The 18990-nt window shown below is 38.3% G+C and overlaps 2 long non-coding RNA genes across 10 annotated transcripts; one reads left to right on the top strand and one right to left on the bottom strand.

The window, feature by feature from the left end:
• Window positions 1-9844: 9844 nt before the first annotated feature.
• Window positions 9845-18765, bottom strand: LOC131250791 (uncharacterized). Of its 9 annotated transcripts, XR_009173456.1 has the most exons (8): window positions 18416-18765; window positions 12971-13033; window positions 12430-12471; window positions 12246-12327; window positions 12058-12143; window positions 10946-11277; window positions 10275-10402; window positions 9845-10105 (listed from the first exon to the last, which is right to left on the bottom strand). It is a non-coding gene; the product is annotated as an uncharacterized LOC131250791 (long non-coding RNA). The 9 variants fall into 9 exon arrangements; XR_009173455.1 differs by having other exon boundaries at window positions 12058-12327; window positions 12991-13033; XR_009173452.1 differs by having other exon boundaries at window positions 12246-12471; window positions 12991-13033.
• On the top strand, window positions 10698-11683 carry LOC131250808 (uncharacterized). The gene is made up of 2 exons (XR_009173458.1): window positions 10698-10922; window positions 11570-11683. It is a non-coding gene; the product is annotated as an uncharacterized LOC131250808 (long non-coding RNA).
• Window positions 18766-18990: the final 225 nt, after the last annotated feature.

Consider the following 18990-nt stretch of genomic DNA (forward strand, 5'->3'; position numbering starts at 1 on the left):
TGCTTTTTCCAAAGCTTCGAAAGTCCAAGGGAAATAAACACTCATCCAACCGATAATGTAGTGCCACGGGGTATATGTCGAAGAAGCTCCAACGACTGGACTTTTCACATGTGTGGCCACCTCTCCGAGGGCTTTATAGATAGAGCAGAGGACCAGGGGAGCGAGAGAGTACTTGTGGCCTTTCATCATTGCACCGAAAATGACAAACAAGGTGGGACAAATAGCATCTACCCATTTCAAGCTAGGAAATACCACTACACTCAACTAGAGCTGTGCATTTGTGACCCGATCCGTCGGATCCGACCCGATCTGGCCCATTCCGAACAAAACCGACGGCCAAGATCGGGCCTGATTGGGTTGGGATTTCTAGATTCGTTCTTTTTCAGATCAGGTCCGGATAGACCTTTGTCAGGACCTACCCGACCTAGATACCCAAACCGAATGGACCCGACCCGACCCGAACAGACCTGGACCGAACGGAGGGCAGGTAGAATAAAATATATTTTTTATTTTTTTTACTCTAACTTTCCTACCATCTGTTTTTCTTACCGACTATCCATTTCCCCTCTTTTCTTACCCTAACTCAACCCGAACAACAGACATGCGCTAGATCTGTTTTGACGGATATCCACGCCTTGGCATTAATACCACGGTAATTATGATACGGTCATCCATATTCTCCTCCTACATTCGTATCTACATGCTAGAAGCGAGGGACTGAAATGGAATCTCTCTGTTTTTTTTGTTTTTTTTCCAGCAAAGAAGCCTTTTAGGGTCATTATAAAAGCCCATCCATGCATACATCTCCTACAGGGTTATCACCCAGGTTATTATCATAATTTCTCATATTCATTTCTTTTTTCATCTCTGCGCTTTCCTCCAGCTTTCTATCCGTTATTCAAAGCTTTTGGAATCGGAATTAGAGTTTTATCGTTAGTTTAATCAATGATCTAGACCGTCTATTTTGATCGGAGTGCTATTTATGGGCATCTGATGAGTAGTATTTGGAAATTTGACGGTCTATTTAGGTATAATCCTCGAGGGAAAGTATGGGATTTGATGCGTTGAATAGTTAAAAGATGAGCTTCTTTTCGAATGCGACGGTACGAATTGCAGAACAGTTATTTGATCCTCTGGCGGAGTGTGGTAATCCATAAACAGTCAAGCATGAATTGTATATCTGTCATACATGTAACTCAAAGTAAGCCGTTCGAAAATACTTTAATTACTTTAAAATTATATATATGATTGCAATGTAGCACTTAATTAGTCTATAATTTAATATTTTAATAAACTTTTATATTAAATCTATGCCATTGATTATTTTCTATTTGCTACAATGCCATCTAGATGTCCATAAATCACATATTTACAGTCGTATATTATATATAATTCTAAATCAAATATATATATGATGGGAACCATTTTATGGACGATGTAGATGGTGTTGAAAATTTGACACGTATGTGAATTATTTTGCATGAGCATGAAGTGTCAGACTCTACCAGAGTATCAGGTTATTCCCAAAAGTAAATGCACGCATGTGGCTCTTTGAATCCAAATTCAAAGATGAGTTGCATGATACTCGGGCTACCCATGACACTTGATGCTCATGCACTTAGAAGCTGTACACGTGGCATAAATAAAATCAAATAAAACCAACTAGATTATGAATCCATCGTCTCCAAATCAAATAGCAATATCATATTAGTTGGAAGATCCTAACCTTTGATTGCTGGACAAATGTTTGTGGAAATAAGAGAGTTAGATATTTTCTTTTTTAATCTAATAATAAATCTTCACCATTCCAATATTTTAAAAACAATTCTTATATAATTTTGACGGTTTAATTTTATTAATTATATTTAAAATGTGCAGTTTCTAAGTGTCAGCATATCATTTATCGTGGTCCTCAAGAGTATCAAAGGTTTTCTGAATTCGGAAGCACGGCATATAAATGCGATCCAGCTGTTGAACTGGGTGCGGATTAGCTACTGCAGGTTAGTAGCGAGAGTCACCACTGAAGTAACGTCACTAAGTTTTGTGGGCCCCACCATGATATATGTTTTATATCCACACCGTCCATCCATTTAGAGAGATCATTTTAGGGCAAGATCCAAAGAATGAGTTAAATCCAAAGGTCCAGTGGACCCCATCAGAGAAAACAGTGGGGCAATGACGCCCACATTAAAAACTACTAAAAGCCACAGGAGTTTTAGATCAACCTGATATTTGTGTTTTCCCTCTTTCATGTCCTTTTTAACTTTTGAAAAGGTTGGATTTCAAATAAATATTATGGTGGGCCGTAGGATAGTTTCAACAGTGTGAATCACTCTCCCCACTGTTTTCTGTAGTGAGGTCCACTACAAATTTTTATCTGTTTCAGTCTTTAGTTCATATTCTAAAATGATATCTCAAAATGGATGGACGGTGTGAATACAACACATAAATCATAACGGGGCCTACAAAACTTGGTAACGTCACTTCAACAGCTTAATTCGTAGCCCACCCGTCCGTTCGTACAACCTGGAGCTCGAGGAGCGTCAGCTAGGGTGTCAGCTGAGCAGTACATTTTTTATTTTTATTTCTTCTTTTGTTAGCTTGTTAGTACACCCTGTTCACAGGGTTATTGTACCTGAAGCTTCTACGGGAAGCTATGAGACATGACGCTTCAGCTATGAGACGTGAATCTTTTTTATGAAGGTATAAGCTGGTGTACTTGTGTGGGGGCGTCTTAAATTTTTTGGTTTACCCACACCGTTCATGAGTTTTTCCATACCATTTCAGGGATTGATACTAAATTTTAAGTACATTGCAGCATAGGAGACAATGAGAATAATAATTTTCATACCGTTGAAAAAATGAACGATCCGAACCTTGCCCAATCCGATCCGACTCAGGTTTCCTGACCAGGTCAGACTCGGATCGGTTCTAAGTCAGTAGAGTTCGGATCTGTTTGAATCCGATGACCCAAATCCAGTACCGGATCTGATCAAGTTCAAGTCACACCTTTCAAATTTTGAACCAAGTCGAGTTGGACCAAATCCGATCCGACTCGGTCCGATGCCCAGCTCTACACTCAACCAGTATACTGTAAAGGCCGCCAGCTCTCTATAAAGGCTATATTTGGAACAATCTGTTATCTTGTTGCGGAGTTCCGTTAATTCTTGCGAATGGCAACCACTGAATCTGAAAATATACAAATTGTAAGAAATATGAAAATTTAAATGCAATAAGAAATGATTGATTTGTGCAAGAAAAAGTTATTGAAAGGCTCTGGTGAAATGCGCGAGCCATTACAAAGGAGAAATTTTATGAATATTCAAAAATTTGGCCATCTCCTTGAAAAGTTTTGTAGTTATTTTTGAAATTGAGGGCACCCAGCCTAATGAAGAGACAAATGCCAATTCTTTATTAGTAAGGACGAATTTGTCGTAAAACTTCTCGGTTAATGGAAGACTAGTGATTCGGTGGAGGTTCCAGAGAGTTATAGTCATTTCCCCTGCTAGAAAATGCAAGGAGTTAGTGATGGGACACCAATAATTGAGAAAGCCTTTCAGAATTGAGGTCTCCTTATAAAAATGCTGAGAGGTGACTTCTATTGCATTATATACGTCAATTTTGATCAACGTCTTAGCATGCTTCACCAAGATCACTGCCGCCCAATCAGAATAGTAAGCGCGTGAAGTTAAGAGACCTCTAGTACTAAATTCTTCTTGATCCCAGAGCAACTGGCTATCCCTGAAATGTTGCTAAACTGTCTCGTAGAAATGGGTGGGGAACAAGGCATGAGGGTCATAGGAAGGAGCGAGAAAGATCATCGGGTGGAGTTCACCGATCTGTTGCCTTGGCTCTTTTACTAATAGAATCCCTTCTAGAACACAAGGTTCTCTCAAAATCCAAGATGCTGTATAGGCTAACTTTCCTCTGTCCATCTGATTTGAAGGTTCGCAGTTGAGGTGGATTAATGGCGATGCAAGCTTAATAGGATGATGGTCATACCTTCCCTATGAGGGTTATCGAATTTCATGATGCCCTCAATCACTCGAACCATCTCCCATGAATTCTGAAGTCACTTCTTATTGTGTTCATTCACCTTTTCTTGGAATTCTTTCGCCTTATTCTGCCGAGTTTTCTTTGACTTCGATGGAGGAGGCGTGTCTTCTCTAGCCGGTGGCTTCTAGCTCATGGTCGGCAGACGGGTTGTTGACTTCAGCCATTCTTCCCAGTCAAATTCACAGCCATGTCTGGGAGGTCGTTGGATATCCCCCATTGATATCGCTCTATGAATGGGGAATGGTAATGTGGCGATCCGGTCAGCGAAATTAAAGTTGGCAAAATAGGTTATTTGATATATGCAAGACGTTTGCTAGTAGTTTTCATATGTTTCTGCTGGGGTTGTTCTGAAGTTGGAGATGTGGATGGCTCAGGAGTACGGAAGGAAGAAGTGTCTGGCAAGTCTTGGTGAGATGGTTGGGCAAAGGATGATTCAACAAGACGGAAAGTTCTCTTAGTGTGGGCCATGGTGGAAAGGAGACGAATATTAAAATTGTCCTAAAAGCAAGAAGTTCAAAATGCTAAGTGCAGCAAAATTGCAAAGGGACCTTTGCGCGGGTGCACGCAAACGAGTTCAATTGCGCGAAGCAGCGCTACGTCTAGAGGCTTTGCGCAAATAGAGAATCTGTTGCACAGTACCGCGCAAACGTAAACACTCGCGCGGGGATATGACGGTCAGACAGAGTTTTGATAGGATAATAAGCAGTGAAGAATGAAGGGAATACTCTAGTATTTATAGGGGAAGGGGACATGATTGCCCTTTGCACGAGTGCGCATAAAAAACTGGAAGAAATAAGAGGGGATTGATCCTACTTCTTTGTTTTTGGAAAAATAAAGAGATGATCAATGGGGCATCTGTTGAGGCAAAAATGAAGGATAAAAAATGAATCAGAAGAAGAAATTAGAAGGAAAAGTATGAGAAGAAAATGATGAAAATAAGGACATTCACAGCATTTGCGCGCACCCGCACAAACCATATTGGTTGCGTGGGACCTCGCAAACAGTCATGTTGATTACACACACATGCACAACACCTAATTTTGACTATTCAAAATGAATGGTTGGATCTAATGGAAGGTGGGTCCCATGGCATGGAGAGCGAGGGTTCGCACGTGTGAAGGCCTATAAATACCCCACTCCCCCTCTCATTTGGACATGTTGAAGATTTTGAGAAGACCAGAGCTCCGAAGAAGAAGAGAAGACTAAAGGTACCAAAGGAGGGAAGAAGGAAGGAAAAAGGAGAGGGCTTTGTGCCAGGCCGTGCAACAGGATTTGTTAAATGGCCACCAGTATTCAAAGAGGCAAAGTGTTGTCGAAGTTTCTGTTGATCCGAACTCTAAAGTCTTCGCATTCTTCGGTCTTCCTTTTGCGCAAGGATATGAGCTTAAGAAGGAGAGCTTGGATGATCGAATCTACACAACATTCCTCTTAATGAGACGATCAATTCGCAAGCCGAAATGCTGTTGGATTTGATACTCATATTTGATATTCAAACTCTTGCGATTTCTCTATTTTAGTAATCTATCTTAGAATCAAGGGAAATCAACGGATGTAAATGAACTCGGTATGAATAAATATGATGATTGTTTTCCATACCCTCTTTCTGTTATGATTAAATAAGATAGTCTCCCAAATCGAATGCTTTTGTTTCTTGTCGAAACACCCTACACAAGGACCCTAACGTACACTCCCGCCGAAGGCTCCCGCAAGGGACTTTAATTAGTTTTTCTATAGGCTAACCAACAACCTCGGTCCTAATCTCAGGACCTATGTTTACTCCCATCAAAAGCTCGCTCGGAGACTAACACGTACACACCTGTGTTTGGTGGCCTACATAAGAACTTTTATTTATGCTTTACACAAGAGCCAATGTCCTACACAAGAACCTAGTCAAATTTGGCAATTCAAACTCTTACACTCAATCTTACACAAAGAAGGAGTGTACACTAACTCTTATATATGACAACTTATTAGAATGATCCCGTTTTATAGCGTTGTCAAGGGTTGCATGATCGATGCTCTCCCATGCTTTAATCAGCTCCCCTTTGCTCCCCCGATCATGATGATGATGCTTTGCTAATGCTTCAGCTCTAGTAATTAACCACATTACATGTGATGCTCCTTTGAGGTAACTAAAGGTGATGGGGGGTTGGTAGAATCTCCTATAACTCGTGAAAAGCTATAATTCCTAGGGGATTCACTTAGATGGGTCATCTAGAAGATTTAGATAATGATGTGCCTATAGAGGTTGAATTTAATCTCTAGAAAATGGTGGAGTTCAAGCACATCTTTAAGGTAGACATTTAGAATCTTCATAATAGTATTATCTCAAGGAATATGACTTAGAACTCATTAGAGGCTTGAAATAAGAGATGATTATGAAATCACTTAAGCTTCTATTGCAAAAAAAAAAAAAAAAAAATTATAATCTTGCCTAAGGATCGTATGTTCTGTATAAAGGAATAGAGTTCCAACAGTCATAAAACGGGCAAACATGGCTAGCCATCGACCTGTTGACTCGAGGCTTTGACCAGTCAAAAGGTCAATGGCACATGGTATTTTTTATTGTCCAGTTTTTGTCACTTTCGATTTGTCGACCCTTATTTTCAATCGGTCAAAATTAACCTTCGACCTGTCGAAATTGTCCATCCATGGGTTGAAATTTTCAAGATCATTGGATTTCTTTGTCTTAATTTTAGCCATTTTGACCTATAAAGTCAGTCTTAGGATAATCAATTTTAGACTCCTATGGCTAAGGGATGATCATCAAAGTTTACCTATGAGGTTAAAGATCATTTAGAGGTTCAAAGGTTGTTGTTTTAAGTCAAGGATTAGGGTCATCAAGGAACCTTATATACTTGTTTTTGCTCCTTGATGCTCGTCCTCTTGTGTTTTCGATCTTGAGCTTCCAATGGCTCTACCAATTACACGACACCTGAATTTACGTGATTGACAAATATGGTATATAAATCAATGCACTAACAGATAGGACTTCGATTTCAATTGAGGTATAAGAATTGAATAATTGAATGAGATATTGTGATTACTATAAGTAGATCCCCAAATCCTTAGTCTTTTATTTATTTGATTTTACAACATTTTTTCTACGTCGCTAGATTAAAAGCCCAGACAAACTATTACTTTTAGACTAGTTCTAAGTTGTGTTTCTCATTCCCTAAGGATTCAACCTTGGTTTCACCAAGTTATTACTACATCACAACCTTACACTTAGAGTTGTCAACCCTTGGGTTCAATCATAAGTGATATTGAAAACTTGGTTGATTAGGTAGGATTGATTTTATGCATGTTGGATTGGAACCCTGACTGATTAGACAAGTTTAATTCTATACATTATATATGCTTGATTTAAATCCGTGCTGATTGGATATATTTTGTTTTATGAATTATATATGCTTGATTTGGAACCCTCGTAACTTGGGTATATTCGGTTATGTGCACTATATATGCTTGATCTGTGAACCTAGTTGATTGGATTTATTTGGTTACACTACACCAAAATCGTCATTTAGGAACGGTTTTAAACCGTTCCTAAGTGAGGCGTCGCAGAAAATCAGGAACGGTTCAGAACCGTTTTGGGTACCATTTCAGTTTTTAGAAATGAAATTTTAGGAACGATTTTAAACCGTTCTAGTGCCAACGGTCACATTTTGGGCAAAATTCTAGAAATGGTTTTGAATGCTCATTAATGTTGCCGACGGTCAGATTTTAGGACAGAATTTTAAGAACAATTTTAAACCCTTTGTTCATTGTATGAGAGAGAGTGGGGATGTAATCTACTTGTATTATATGCCAGATAATTACACAAATAGAAGAAAAAGACGATAGAATGATTCACACACATAATAATCTTTTCTTTTCTAGGCTTCTATAATCCAACAATTCCTTGCTCTTTTGTATGCTAGATTCACACACATTTCAATTTCAATTTCAATACAACATTTCATTTCCAGGCTTCTATAATCCAACAATTCCTTGCTCTTTTCTAGAATGATCACTACCTTCAGATATGACTTCTACTGCAAATCCTCCTCTTCAATGTCTTCTCATCCATCCCCCACAACCCGATCGATCTTCCACCAGCTTGGCCTGCACATCCTGATGCTTCACCAGGTTCACCATGATCCACTACAGTGATGTGGACATTGTGTCCGTATGAGAGGGACAAAAATCTCTTCCTTCAACGCCACTTCCAAGGCAGTCTGGTACATGTTATGAGTTGTTAATCCTGTGCTGGAAGTATTGGTGGTGGTGGTGGTGCTGCTATTGGACTTGAATCAGCTGCCTGAAGGGCTGGAGAAGGCCTAGAGAATGCTACTACCTGTTGTTTTCAGCTTAGTGGGTTGTGCTGGTAATACATGTTGTCCAAGCTTAGAGACATAGCTTCCCTGTCAATGGATCTGTACTGGTGGGCTCCCATGGTTGCACCACCCAGGAAATCTTCAAGCTTGGGGGAGGAAGCTGGCATCACTCCTATCAACAAAGAGATAGACATGACTTTATTTTTAGAAGCTATTTAAAAGAAACTGAAAGGAAGAGATGGTTGGAACTGCAGGAGAAACAGCAGCTGTAGCTTGTGTTTGATGATAATAATGATGATGTTGCTGACGATGGTGGTAATGATGATGATGCTGATGTGGGTCTGTAGATGCATCCATGTTCATGTGAGGAGAGTGTGAGAAACCCAAACCAGTTATTGTTATCATTATCATTCATGCCCTACATCTCTCTCTCTCTCTCTCTCTCTCTCTCTCTCTCTCTCTCCAAAGAGAGTTAGATTCCTACTAGGATCTGTTGTTGCAAGGAATCCCAATCATTGGAAAACACAGAGACATACCACATATCTTAGCAGTCGGGCCAACAATTCAAAAAACTCTTAACCAAAAAACAAGAGGAGAGAAAGAGGGCTCCTACTAACCTTGTAACACCTCTATACTATGATGTTTCAAGTTGGGTTCTTGGATGTTCTTGTGAGGGCAGAGTGGTTGCCAAGAAGCTCCATGAATTGCTGTTGAAATTACTTGGTGAGCCTGTCTTTAAGTAAGAATTTGTGAAAATATTCATAAATTATTATACCGTGATCGTAAATGAAGCCATAAAAGAGTGCAGTGATTCTTATTTACAGGTACGATGTTGCTGTCTTATCTTCCTAATTCTGTTCCAATCATCCATTTGGCAACTAGTAGTCTTCCTTCTGCCAGACAGGAATTGATACGTTTTGGAAATTTATGCTGTTAATACTTAAGGTGTTGCAATTTAGGCATCGAATTTACTTCAGAGTATTTTGGGATCAGTCAAGGAGTATTCACTCTGCTGGTACTGGTTGTAGTATGGGATTGGTTCAAGCTGCTATGGGTCCATTTATTAACTGGGAAAATGAGTTAGACCCAGGTCTAACCCATTGATTTTTTGCAGGCCTATTAATTAGACCCAGCTTGAGCCCTTTGATTAACTGGGCATCAAATTCCAACCCATTTCAGTCATTAATGGGCTAGGCCTCTGGCTTGGGACCTGAATAAAAGCCTGTGCTGGGATCTGGCCATTATTAATGTAGTTTTGATGTTAAGGCTCCAGCCTAACCCTTGCCCTCCGGTGCATGTATCAAATATCATATAACACACATCACATGGTTTTTACACCATAGGCTTTGTCATGCAGCTTTTAGTGGTTGAACCTGTGTATTGATTCGTTTTAATGTTCTCTCTCAAGTCTCAACTCATCCATGATATGCACACATTTATGATGTGATCAAGGTTAAAGTAGAGACAATGCCACTCTATATCATCCGCGACAAGGGGCGTTGATCTCATTCATTGTTGGTTGGGATCATCCACTCTATATCAAATACGCTCTTGAGTGGAAGTTACAACATGAATAGAAAAATAGGTAGAACTCAAATGCATGCAGAATTGGATTACCATTTGATAGTAGCAGCAGCAGCAGCCAAACAGAGATAATACTGCTTGTAATAAGTATCCAAGGCAAGAGCAGATGGTTCCTTGGCAGCCAAACTTTTAAACAGCAAAGCTCCCTGTGAAACATTGACGAAGAGCTACTTATAAAAATAATTATGACATCCGAAATCCTTTTTAAAAAAATCAAAAGATAATTATTTTTCATAGTTTTTCTTTTTCTATTAGATCCCAGCAATAGTGACTTAATTTTACTCTATTTAAACGAAAAATCTTAAAGTCAATTACCTTGGATTTAAACTGATTATCCATGAAATAACCTCAACCATTAAAGCAATCGGAGTAACGTTAGCCTTAGATTATTATGTGCTCTTGAATTGTTAGTGATTGATGCTCTGTGTATCTCCATCGCACTCCTGAATTACAATTAATTGAAATGATAATAAGTCTCCAAATAATAACTTTGGCATTTTGATTTTATGGAAGGATGTGCAGTTCATACACGAATACGTCACTTCACCACCCTTTGGGTTGTTTGTTTTCCAAATTCCGATGTGTAGGTGTTTGTTTAAAAAATATTTATGGCTATCAAATACACTAGTGAGATACATGTGTTATATCCATGCCGTCCACATACCATTTTAGTCCATAAACGTAAAAATGGAGCAGATCTAAAGCTCAAGTGGACCACACCAAAGGAAGCAGTGGGAGTAATCACACCACCATAGAACCCACTATTTTGTGTTGTGTGGTTACTCCCATTGCTTCCTTTGGTGTGGTCCACTTGAGCCTTGGAACTGCCTCATTTTTGTGTGATTTCATTTAAGCCACCATTATCTTGGAGTTACAGTGACAAATTTATGAATACAGTAGCATTAAAAAGACAAACGACCATATCAATGTTGAAGTAAAAGAAACTCTGTATAAATGGAATCAGTCGATCATTTTATAACACTTACCTCAGGGTCCAAATTGATGTTTACCCCCAATGCCTCTTAACACATCAGCACTTCCACAGGCAGAAGAACAGGATCTGTTTCCTTGCTGCTACCATAACATAGAATTCTAATTAATTACAGTACATACTAGAATAATTTCAACATTATTCCTTATGTGAAAGGAGAATCACCTTAGCGATTTTTGCACCAGAGGCAGCAGCTAGAATACAAGCCCCTGTTGATATGTTAATCGTGTTTGTCCCATCACCTCCCGTTCCAACAATATCAACCACATCAGTCATTCCTTCAACCTTCCTACAGCATTTGAACATTGCCCTCGCCAATCCCACAACCTGCAAATGTAGAGATCTATAAATCTATAAAGTAATATGCTTATCAATTTTAGTCTATGAATCAAGCTTATGGAGCTTCTCTCTCAATCATGCTTGTGTTCTAATATTCAGAAACATCACATATTTTACTTTCTTTTATAAAATGTTACATATGACCATTCACTTCTTCGAATGACTCTCCTTTGGCTCTCAAAAGAACAAGAAAAGCACTGATCAAGAAGAATCTCAGATGGAAGAAATAAAAGGATAATAGGAAAGTTGGAAGAAAAAAGCCCCATATGAGTAGGATTAGCTTAGAACAAAATCTCATTGAAATCACAGAAGAATCTCAGATACCAAAATAAGAGAAAATCCAAAAACCCAACAAAAATCACTTCATACAAAAAAAAAAAAAAACAAAAGAAAACAAGCATTCCAAACATCAGATTGCATCAAACAAGCCCAACAACCTGACCTCCAACACATCAGCATTTAGAATAACAGAAAATCACAAAAACCCAATAAAAATCAGTTCATCCAAAAACCAAAACAAAACAAGCATTTCCAACATCAAATTCCACCAGACAAGCCCAACAACCTGACTTCCAACACATTAGCAATACAAAAAATAAAGGGCCCACAACAAAATAACACATAACATTTACAGGAAAAATCCAATCCATGAAATCAAAATCAAATCAACTCCAATCATCCAAACATACACAGCATATTTCAATAAACAAACACTACAAAAACAACAATACCAATCAAAGAAATCAAAGCAAAGATTCAAATGCTAACCTTTTGGGTGGTGATGATCAGCTGAATGAGGTACGCCACCCAGCTGCTGCTGAGGATGCTGCTGATCATTTCCAAATTCTCCTCCTCTAAACATATGAATTCCACCTTCAGAGACTGGCGATGCATGATATTCTTTTGTGATTTCAATGAGATAAACAACATGATATTGAACTCTTGAATTGACAAACCTAACAGCATATAATCATTCATGATATTGAACTCTGATGCAAGAAGCAAATCTCTCCAAGAGTGAACATCCCACTCCCATTTCTACATTTCACACACAGACACGAATAATGATCAAATCCACCACCGTTGTTCTTTATAAACTCAATAAAATGCACAAGTCCATCCAAATATTCTGGACTTAACCTATGTTTGTCCATCCATGCTTTGTTACTTAATGACGACATTCTGCAACAAATGAGATAATCAAGTCAATTTTGATGTTAAAATGATGGTTGAACCCCACTGAGTAAATGTGTTTAAAGTGAATAAACAATTTCTGATGCATGCTTTAGTGAAATAAAACAAGTTTTTTATTTCCATTTTCAATCGCAAGTATGATAACAAACTAAAATAAAAAAACACTACGTCTCTTTTTTAGACTCAACAGGCAGATTTGGTAGTTCCACGCTAGGACCCTTAGGTCGACGTGAAAGCAGGCTCCAAAGGAGCTACTGCTCAAAGAGCATAGGTAGAGGTGTTACCTCTTCTACTAAACGGGCTGTTATTCTAAAGAAATTTAAACTAAACAATAGAACCGTAAATAAGGCTCTAATACCAATTTCAAGGAGATGAACGAGAGTAAAAGAGAGAGTAAAGGCGAAAGTAATGTATAGCTATAACTATGTTTACATGAAGCAATAAAAATATAAATTAGCTAAGACAATAGGTAAGCACACAATTATACCTGATTCAGCAGGTTCTTACCTACAACAAGAGAAGTGGACTTCTAACAAATATGATTATATTCCTGAAACAAAACAAAACAGATATATGGTTCATTTGATTAAAGAGGCATTTAGCGTTCTATAAAATCATTTAACTATAAAATTTCGACAGCACCTCCCCATATTCTCCAGATATATGTAAAATTCAATGCTAATTAGTTGCCACATGTAATCCATTACACATGGATAGAGGAAACCAATTAGTAAAGAACCACATATCCGAAGAAAATATAAGGAGACTAATGAAATTTCAATTACATGTAAACTGAAAATAAGGACAACCTAAGTACATGGTATGGTACCGAACGGTCCAAAATGGGACAATTTAGGAATCCACAAAGAACAAGCATTTTCATTCAAATGACTGTACTTGTTCAATATAAATTCCTAAATGGGGGGATGCATTGCTAAACCACTAGGTGACCTAAATACTAATTAACAACATCAGTTAACAAAGAATCATAAATATAAACATTTAAAGAATAAATATTAAAATATATAAGAAAAAGAATGAGATAATGATTTAAATGTAAGTTAAGTAACTTAAGTTAGTAAAAGGTACTTACCGCAAGTAGAGATTATGGCTCTTATCAGCTAACTGGTGTCCGAGCTCACTTCTCACGTTTGAAACAGAATCAGCATTGATAGCCTACAAGCATCAGAACACAACAAGGAAAAGCTCTTTATTCTGAGTTTGAATATATTTGAGGTTACCCAACCTGTGTGATTTTTTTCCATATGCATGGACGGTCAGGATCCCACACACACGTGCTATTTGTGGAGAGTAAGGCATGAGATAATCCCTATTTCTTGTGATAAATGCGCTGATTATTTATTTGAATCCAATTATTATAAGTAAATTATTAATTCCATATTAACTTTAAGGATGCAAGGTAAGGTAAAAATTTATTGAAAAATAAAAGAAAATAGTACAAAGAGCAGGCGCCTAAATAGAAAAAGGGCACCTCAGAAATACAAACCAACCAATAAAAATCCAAGAGGCTCTCCCCCATGTGCCTAAAGCAAAACCACAACCTAGCACTAAAAAGGCTCCACAGCCTGACCCACTAAAAACCATTCAAAGATCAAAGTCCAAAAGCTAGCTACCATAATCCTCCACATAAATCACACTCAAAGCATGAATTTGGAACAATATCTTTTTGCCCATGGATAGGCACAAAAACACAGAGACACCTAACAGTGATCAGCAAAAGGCAAAATATGCACAGTTCCTCACTCATCTCGATCATATCCCAAATAGACTCAGCAAAAACTGAATTGCAATGATCATATGAATATCCAATTGGCACATCAGAATCCATATCCTATATCTCAATAGAAATCCCAACAAAGTTGTGCTAAAACAGCACATGAACCAGGTTATTCCACGCATACCTTAATAAAATCACAAGACTTGAGAAATTCTCTGTATTCCATCAGCAACTAGTTCAGAAAGAACAAAAAACTCTCATATAACTCCAGACCTTGCTTTCCACAAAATAAATCAAGAAATGGAAGAAACAGAAAAAATAGCAGAATGTCAACCTCTGATTATCATTGATAAGACAAATTGTAAAGAGGTATGTTAATACAAAAACGACCACTTAGATCTGTAATAAAAGCATTTGATTTAAACAAATGTGGAAGAAACTAGACCTGCAAGTTAGCTTTAATATGGTTTGCCTCTAAATATAGCAATTTAGAAAATCATGTACCTACAGCCATATGCACGCGAACTTATAATGCAGCCCCATCTGTCAGGGGATAATGTTTATGTGCACCATGCATACAAAAGATAAGCCTGTTAGAAAACTCATATGGGCCACACCAATAAATACAGAGTACATTTTCGGTTTTAGTACATTTTCGCCTAAAACCGCTAGTGGCCCACCCGAGTTTTTTTTTTTTTTTTTTGTTAGCTTTTTACTTGTTAGTACACCCACTGTTAGTTCACACTTCACTGTTAGCCACCCCCTCTAGGGAATCGATACCAAGACCCTCAATGTTGAAACAAGGTATCTTTCACTCAGTCTACCACTTGGGCTATGGATCTGGGTGTGCCCACCCGAGTTGGGATCAAGCTTCTTCTTTTATATATATATATATATATATATATATATATATATATATATATATATATATATATATATATATATATATATATATATATATATATCTTATCTGCATCCTGGTGAGTCACACCTGATGAATGGCTTTGATGAAAGACAGACACAATGATAGTCCAACACAAACCTATGGTTGGCCTTTCATGCCCATCCTTCCCGCTCCGATAAATGGAGCAAATTCATCCACCTGGTATATATATATATATGTGTGTGTGTGTGTGTGTGTGTGTGTGTGTGTGTATACACATATATATATACACACACACATATATATACACATATATATATGTGTATATATATATGTGTGTGTGTGTGTGTGTGTGTGTGTGTGTGTGTATGTGTGTGTGTGTGTGTGTGTGTATCAGAAGTCACCACATTCCAGTCTGGTTATTTGATTTTTATCATGAGTCTAAAATCATGGTTGATTATAATAAAGATTTTTATTATGTTGGTTTAAAAGAAAGGCACCAACAAGCTGAAAGTTCTATTTTTAGACAATGATGATTGGCATTACGTCATTCCTCGCACGTATTGACTGCAATATACATCTTTAAGTCAAAACTAGCTACTCAAAGTTTCACTCATTTACATTCAGTAATTTTTGTTGATCTAATCATAGTTCCAAAAACTGAAAACACAGCCTTGTACCAACTCACTCCTTACTGGTGCAGTCTTGGTCTCCGATACACATGGCAAACAGTCCCAATGTTAGTAGGGTGCTTTGTTCCGCATCATGATGTATGTGTTTTATCCATGCAGTTTATCAAAGATGCTCCTCAGTTCAAAACAACATGGCTTGAACCATCCTAACCATCCAACCAGTAGCTTTCGAACTGGTGGTAAAAGGTTAACAGCCGAGGTCCAGCAGGGAAAGCAATGGTGTCAAGGACCAATCAGTAATGGTAAGTGGTTCTAGATGGGTCCCTCTAGATGGACAGTCAAAATTCATTAGTTCCTAATTTACTGAAGGTAATCCGATTAGAGAAAATTTTCAGATGGGAGAAAAATATGTACGTTGGTTGACAGTCGAGGTTTGGCAGGGAAACATGCAGAAAAGTGACAACTGGGATGATCAGTAATTGTGAGCCAATCCAGATGAGCCCCACTAGATGGAGATCCAAGATTCATGAGTTCCTCATTTACTCGCAGTAAGCAAATCAGCAAAAAAAAATTCCAATGCTAAAAATTATTAATGATTAATAGTCGAGGTTCAGCCTGGAAAATCTGCAGAAAAGTGATGTTTAGGATGATTAGTAATTGTGAGCCAATCTAGATTGGCCTCACTAGATGGAGAGTTAGGATTCATGAGTTCCACATTTACTAATAGTAATCAGTTCAGAGAAAATTTTCCATTGCTAAAAATGAATGGTGGTTGATAGTCTAAGTTTCAACAAGGGAAGAAAAGTGGCGTCTAGTCTACGATTAATCAGTAATTCTGAACCATTCTAGGTGGGCTCTAGATGGGCAGCCAAGAAATAAGTACGCCATTTGTTTGAGTGTAATCAGGTTAGAGAAAATATTCAGAAGGTAAAAGCAATGATGGGTAGAAGTCAGGGTTTAGTATGGAACACTGCAAAAAAGTGATGTCAATGATCAATCAATAATTGTGATCCATTCTAGCTGGGTCCCGCTAGATGGACAGTCAAGAGTCATGAGTTACTCATTTAATGAGAGTAATTAGATCAGGACGAATGTTTTCAGATGGAGAGGCTTCCAATTCCATCTCAGAGAAGTGGGACATACAAAACAAATTGCACAGCTACAATGACCAAACCTCGGAGATGAAGTCAAGATAAACCACTAATACAATTTCAATCACACACAAAAGATTATATTATATGAAATTCAAATTCAATAGAACAATTAAGTAACAAAAAAGAAGATATGAACAAAAACCAAATTGGCGTGACTACTTTACCAATTCATCAAATCCAATAGAGGATTAATTCAATAGATAGCATCCAAATTCCATTTATTTTTCAACTAATTCATCAACTTCAAGTATACCACAAATTAAAAAGAAAGAAAGTATGCCATGTGTATCGGATTTTGACCCTATTCATCAAACATGTTTGTTGTTCAATAAAGCCTAATGAATAGCATCTTCATTTTCAGTATAAATGTTTCAACATAATAAGAAGAAATAAACTTGGGTAATCTGCAAATCAGTAAGGTAACACTTAGTTCAATCATCATAGTCACTAAAAAATATAAACCAAGCATTCAATCCATAACATTTCAAGCCAGAGAAAGCAACAACTTTAAGAACTAATGGATTAGTTGGAAACCACCACTATGGACCCAATGCTCATCTTACATGTATGTTGCACACATATGTCATGTTGGCATATTTGACATGATTTAGTTCTTCAAGTTCACTCTCCTTTTGAACATGCATAATAGACTTCCAAAATTCTTTCCAGACATTCAAACACAGTTTCTTGACTCCAAATAGTCAAACTGCAGGGTGCCAAGTGGGGCCTGTGGTTTGGTGATCCCATCTATTCATATGATGCTCCCATGGTAGTGGGTGGACGATGGACAATGCCTGTAAATTTCCCTGACAGGACTTCCCTAATCCTATATTAATGGCCCACAAATGGACGGTTATGAAAGTACACTGTTCTATATTCAACAAAAAAAAAAGGCCAAAAAGGTTCTTCCCTCCTAGAAGACTTTGAGGGAAGATATGCTTCTGTGACAGCACTGATTCTTGGAGCATCATGAAGTGCACACCAGATCATCACCACCTAGGCACCTATGTGTGATGATCTGGTTGCTTCAATGGGCCATCATGTCAATGGGTAATGATCCAAAAGACAAGTCTGTATGTGATGATATGGTTGACGTGATGGGTCATAATAGAACGCGGTGATCTGATTGATTTAATGGACCATCATGTAGATCTGATTGATTCAATGGACCATCATATAGATGGTCATGATCCCTCTAAAAAAATGTGTGCAGTGACTTGGTCAATTCAAGGGGCCCTCGTGTCAGTGGGTCATGACCCTAACCAAATGGATAGGATCATCCAATTGCTTCAATTTAATGGGACATGGTCCATCCACATCATGGCAATAGGATCAACAGTACCGATCTCAAACACGTTTTCCATGTCTCAAAAACTTCTCTCCCTCTTCTCCTCCAAACATCTACTATTATTTAAGAGGCCCAATACAATTATACAACATTCCATTACAAAAAAAAAGAAGCATGACTAACAACAAACCCCACAAGAAGGGAAAAAGAAAAAGTAAGGACCATGCGTTGATGTACCTGTCAGCACGCTGTTGCTACTGCTACTGCTGCTGCACTCACTCCCTCCCTTCAATCTTTCCCATTCAACCGTGGATGACAGAACACACACCCCATACAGAGCTGCTGCTACTACTTCTACAATACAGTGTGGGGACTGTTAGATCTAGAGTCGGACAGGGAGAGGGAGATCGAGAGAGGGAGGGAGCGAGGGAGGGAGATCGAGAGAGGGAGGGTCGAGATCGGAAGAGGGAGAGGGAGATCGAGAGAGAAGGAGGGAGAGTGAGAGGGAGATCGAGAGAGAGGGAGATCGAGGGAGAGGGTTGAGATCGGGAGAGGGAGATCGAAAAAGGGAGATTGATTGAGAGAGGGAGAGGGAGATCGAGGGAGATCGAGGGAGAGGGAGATCGGGAGAGGGAGAGGTAGGCCTTATGGGCGTTTCAAAGGGATTAGGCATTTTGGGTGTTTTGAAGGGAATAGGGTGTTTTGGGGATGAAAATACTCCGGTAGTCTGTGGTAGATTTACATAAACGTGACTCTCAGGCCATGTGGGGTCCACTTATCCATTCCATCCATCTATTTCAAAATAATACAAT

This window comes from Magnolia sinica, chromosome 1, assembly GCF_029962835.1.
Source record: "Magnolia sinica isolate HGM2019 chromosome 1, MsV1, whole genome shotgun sequence".
NCBI classification, from domain to species: domain Eukaryota; kingdom Viridiplantae; phylum Streptophyta; class Magnoliopsida; order Magnoliales; family Magnoliaceae; genus Magnolia; species Magnolia sinica.